The sequence below is a fragment of the Arachis ipaensis genome, chromosome B8 (genome assembly GCF_059453495.1).
Source record: "Arachis ipaensis isolate K30076 ecotype BB chromosome B8, ASM5945349v1, whole genome shotgun sequence".
Taxonomy (NCBI): Eukaryota; Viridiplantae; Streptophyta; class Magnoliopsida; order Fabales; family Fabaceae; genus Arachis; species Arachis ipaensis.
This window is the reverse complement of record NC_142443.1, coordinates 87733883-87739298: the sequence shown is the minus strand read 5'-3', so window position 1 is coordinate 87739298 and position 5416 is coordinate 87733883. Positions and strand designations below refer to the sequence as shown.

At 39.4% G+C, this 5416-nt stretch overlaps 1 non-coding gene across 1 annotated transcript; it reads left to right on the top strand.

Moving 5' to 3' along the window:
* Positions 1–4249: 4249 nt before the first annotated feature.
* Positions 4250–4357, top strand: LOC148548738 (small nucleolar RNA R71). The gene has a single exon (XR_015898914.1). It is a non-coding gene; the product is annotated as a small nucleolar RNA R71 (small nucleolar RNA).
* Positions 4358–5416: the final 1059 nt, after the last annotated feature.

Genomic DNA, 5416 nt, shown 5'->3' with positions numbered 1-5416 from the left:
CAGCCAGAAAATACCTGAAATCACAGAAAAACACACAAACTCATAGTAAAGTCCTGAAATGTGAATTTAACATAAAAACTAATAAAAACATCCCTAAAATAACTAGATCCTACTAAAAACATACTAAAAATAATGCCAAAAAGCGTATAAATTATCCGCTCATCACAACACCAAACTTAAATTGTTGCTTGTCCCCAAGCAACTGAAAATCAAATAGGATAAAAAGAAGAGAATATACTATAAATTCCAAACTATCAATGAAACATAGCTCCAATCAGATGAGTGGGACTTGTAGCTTTTTACCTCTTGAATAGTTTTAGCATCTCACTTTATCCATTGAAGTTCAGAATGATTGGCATCTATAGGAACTCAGGGTTCAGATAGTGTTATTGATTCTCCTAGTTCAGTATGTTGATTCTTGAACACAGCTACTCTATGAGTCTTGGCCGTGGCCCTAAGCACTTTGTTTTCCAGTATTACCATCGGATACATAAATGCCACAGACACATAACTGGGTGAACCTTTTCAGATTGTGACTCAGCTTTGCTAAAGACCCCAATTAAAGGTGTCCAAGATTCTTAAGCACACTCTTCTTTTGCTTTGGACCTTGACTTTAACCGCTCAGTCTCAAGTTTTCACTTGACACCTTCACGCCACAAGCACATGGTTAGGGACAGCTTGGTTTAGCCGCTTAGGCCAGGATTTTATTCCTTTAGGCCCTCCTATCCACTAATGCTCAAAGCCTTGGGATCCTTTTTATTACCCTTGCCTTTTGGTTTTAAGGGCTATTGGCTTTTTGCTCTTGCCTTTTGGTTTTAAGAGCTTTTGGCTTTTTCTGCTTGCTTTTTTTTTCTTTTTCTATATATATTTTTTTCGCCTTTTTTTTTTGCAAGCTTTGTATTCACTGCTTTTTCTTGCTTCAAGAATTATTTTTATGATTTTTCAGATTATCAAATAACATGTCTCCTGTTCATCATTCTATCAAGAGCCAACATATTTAACATTCTTAAACAACAACTTCAAAAGACATATGCACTGTTGAAGCATTCATTCAGAAAATAAAAAGTATTGTCACCACATCAATATAATTAAACTAAGTTCAAGGATAAATTCGAAACTCATGTACGTCTTGTTCTTTTGAATTAAAACAGTTTCCATTTAAGAGAGGTGATGGATTCATAGGACATTCATAACTTTAAGACATAGTTACTAAATACTAATGATCATGTAATGAAGACACAAACACAGATAAGCACTTAACATAGAGAAAACAAAAAACAGAAAATTTAAGAACAAGGAATGAGTCCACCTTAGTGATGGTGGCGTTTTCTTCTTGAGGAACCAATGATGTCCTTGAGCTCTTCTATGTCTCTTCCTTGTCTTTGTTGCTCCTCCCTCATTGCTCTTTGATCTTCTCTAATTTCATGAAGGATGATGGAGTGCTCTTGATGTTCCACCCTTAGTTGTCCCATGTTGGAACTTAATTCTCCTAGGGAGGTGTTGATTTGCTCCCAATAGTTCTGTGGAGGAAAGTGCATCCCTTGAGGTATCTCAGGGATCTCTTAATTTGCAGTCAAATGTTCTACCACTGAGCTATAGACCCTTGAGATGAATCTCTCCATCTCCTATGACTTGGAGGTGGAAGCTTTTGTCTTCTCTTTTCTCTTTCTAGAGGTTTCTCTGGCCTTAGGTACCATCAATGGTTATGGAAAAACAAAAAAGTTATGCTTTTACCACACCAAACTTAGAATATTGCTCGCCCTCGAACAAAAGAAGAAAAAATAGTAGAAGAAGAAGAAGATATGGAGGAGATGGAGGGATGTGTGTATTCGGCTATATAGGGTTTAAAGTGGTTATGAGGTGTAAAAAGGAGGGAGTAATGGTTTGAATTTTGAGTGGGTGGGTGTAGGTGGGTGTATGATGGTTTTGGAGGGGAATTGGAGGTGATTGGTGAAGGGTTCTTGGGAAAGGGTGATATAGGATTATGAGGAAGTAAGGTGAGTGGAAGTATGTGGGGATCCTGTGGGGTCCACAGATCCTGACGTGTCAAGGATTTGCATCCCTGCACCAATTAGGTATGTAAAACACCTTTGCATGCAATTCTGGCATTTAAACGCCAAACTGATGCTTGTTCTGGGCGTTCAGCACCCAGATACAGCATGTTTCTGGCGTTGAACGCCAGTTCTATGCTTGTTTCTGGCGTTCAGCGCCAGCTTTCCTCAGTGTGCATTTCTGGCATCTGAACGCCAAGATGCTGCTTGTTTTGGGCGTTCAACGCCAGATCCATGCTCTGTTCTGGCGTTAAACGCCAGCCAGATGCTCCTTACTGGCGTTTAAACGCCAGTAAGTCCTTCCTCTAGGGTGTGATTTTTCTTCTGCTGTTTTTGATTCTGTTTTTAATTTTTTTTATTTATTTTTTGACTCAACATGATCATGAACCTAATAAAATATGAAATAACAAAAAATAAAAAATAAAATTAGATAAATAAAAATTGGGGTGCCTCCCAATAAGTGCTTCTTTAATGTCAATTGCTTGACAGTGGGCTCTCATGGAGTCTCACAGATGTTCAGAGCATTGTTGAGACTCCCCAACACCAAACTTAGAGTTTGGATATGGGAGTTCAACACCAAACTTAGAGTTTGGTTGTGGCCTCCTAACACCAAACTTAGAGTTTGACTGTGGGGGCTCTGTATGACTCTGTTTTGAGAGAAGCTTACTGTGCCTCTTTTCCATGTTTACAGAAGAAGAACCTTGAGTTTTAAACATAAGGAAGTCCTCATTCAATTGAAGGACTAGTTCACCTCTGTCAACATCAATCACAGCTCTTGTTGTGGCTAGGAAGGATTTTCCAAGGATGATGGATTCATCCTCATCCTTCCCAGTATCTAGGATTATAAAATCAGCAGGGATGTAAAGGCCTTCAACCTTTACTAATATGTCCTCTACTTGTCCATAAGCCTATTTTCTGGAATTGTCTGCCATCTCTAATGAGATTTTAGCAGCTTGTACCTTAAAGATTCCCAGTTTCTCCATTACAGAGAGTGGCATGAGGTTTATTCCTGACCCAAGGTCACATAGAGCCTTTTCAAAGGTCATGGTGCCTATGGTACAAGGTATTAGGAACTTTCCAGGATCCTGTTTCTTCTAAGGCAATCTCAGTTGATCCAATGCATTTAGTTCATTGGTGAACAGGGGAGGTTCATCTCACCAAGTCTCATTACCAAATAAATTGGCATTCAGCTTCATGATTACACCAAGGAACTTGGCAACTTGATCTTCAGTAACATCCTCATTCTCTTCTGAAGAGGAATACTCATCAGAGCTCATGAAGGGCGTAAGGAGGTTTAATGGAATCTCTATGGTCTCTAGATGAGCCTCAGAGTCCTTTGGTTCCTCAAAGGGATACTCCTTATTGATCATTGGACATCCCAGGAGGTCTTCCTCCTTGGGATTCACGTCCTTCCCTTCCTCTCTAGGTTCGGCCGTGTTGACTATGTCAATGGCCTTGCACTCTCCTTTTGGATTTTCTTCTGTATTACTTGGGAGAGCACTAGAAGGGGTTTCAGTGATTTTCTTACTCAGCTGGCCCACTTGTGCCTCCAAATTTCTAATGGAGGACCTTATTTCATTCATGAAACTCAGAGTGGCCTTAGATAGATCAGAGACTAAGTTTGCTAAATTAGAGGTACTTTGTTCAGAGTTCTCTGTCTGTTGCTGAGTGGATGATGGAAAAGGCTTGCTATTACTAAACTTGTTTCTTCCACCATTATTAAAGCCTTGTTGAGGATTTTGTTGATCCTTCCATGAGAGATTTGGATGATTTCTCCGTGAGGGGTTATAGGTGTTTCCATATGGTTCACCCATGTAATTCACCTCTGCTATTGCAGGGTTTTCAGGATCATAAGCTTCTTCTTCAGAAGATGCCTCTTGAGTACTGTTGGATGCAGCTTGCATTCCATTCAGACTCTGAGAAATCATATTGACTTGCTGAGTCAATATTTTATTCTGGGCCAATATGGCATTCAGAGTATCAATTTCAAGAACTCCCTTCTTCTGAGGCGTCCCATTACTCACAGGATTTCTCTCAGAAGTGTACATGAACTGGTTATTAGCAACCATGTCAATGAGTTCTTGAGCTTCTGCAGGCATTTTCTTTAGGTGAATGGATCCACCTGCAGAAGTATCCAATGACATCTTAGCTAATTCAAACAGACCATCATAGAATATATCCAGGATGGTCCACTCTGAAAGCATGTCAGAAGGACACTTTTTGGTCAGTTCTTTGTATCTCTCCCAAGCTTCATAGAGGGATTCACCTTCTTTCTGTCTGAAGGTTTGAACATCCACTCTAAGCTTACTCAGCTTTTGAGGAGGAAAGAACTTGGCTAAGAAAGCCTTGACCAGCTTATCCCAAGAGTTCAGGCTATCTTTAGGTTGAGAATCCAACCATATTCTAGCTCTGTCTCTCACAGCACAAGGGAAAAGCATGAGCCTGTAGACTTCAGAATCTACTCCATTAGTCTTAACAGTATCACAAATCTGCAAGAACTCAGTTAAGAACTGAAAAGGATCTTCAGATAGAAGTCCATGAAACTTGCAGTTTTGTTGCATCAGAGAAATTAATTGAGGTTTAAGCTCAAAGTTGTTTGCTCCAATGGTAGGGATGGAGATGCTTCTTCCATGTAAATTGGAATTAGGTGCAATAAAGTCACCAAATATCCTCCTTGCATTATTATTATTTTCGGCTGCCATCTCCTCTTCCTGTTCAAAAATTCCTGTATGGTTGTTTCTGGATTGTTGTATTTTAGCTTCTCTTAGTTTCCTTTTCAGAGTCCTTTCAGGTTCAGGATCTCCTTCAACAAGAATGTTCTTGTCCTTACTCCTGCTCATATGACAAGAAGGGAATAACAAAGAAAATATGGAATCCTCTATGTCACAGTATAGAGATTCCTGATGCGGGGAAAACTTGTCTCACAACAAATCTCCCTTCGGCAAGTGTACCGAATTTGTCGTCAAGTAAAAACTCACAATAGAGTGAGGTCGAATCCCACAGGGATTGATTGATCAAGCAACTTTAATTAGAAGAATGTTCTAGTTGAGCGAATCCAGAATTTGGGTTGAGAGTTGCAGAAAATAAAATGGCGGGAATGTAAATAACAGAAAAGTAAATGCTTAGAATTAAAGGACTGGAAGTAAATGACTGAAAATAAATTGCAGAATTGTAAATGGGAATGGGGGATTTGCGCATAAAAGTAAATGGCAGAAATTAAAGAGAATGGGTAAGATCAGAGATGGGGAGTTCATTGGGCTTAGGAGATGTTGCAATTCTCTGGATCAAGTTCATTTTCATCTCTTCCTCAATCAATGCACTCATTGATCTCCTTGGCAATCTTAATTGATTGAATTACAATTTCT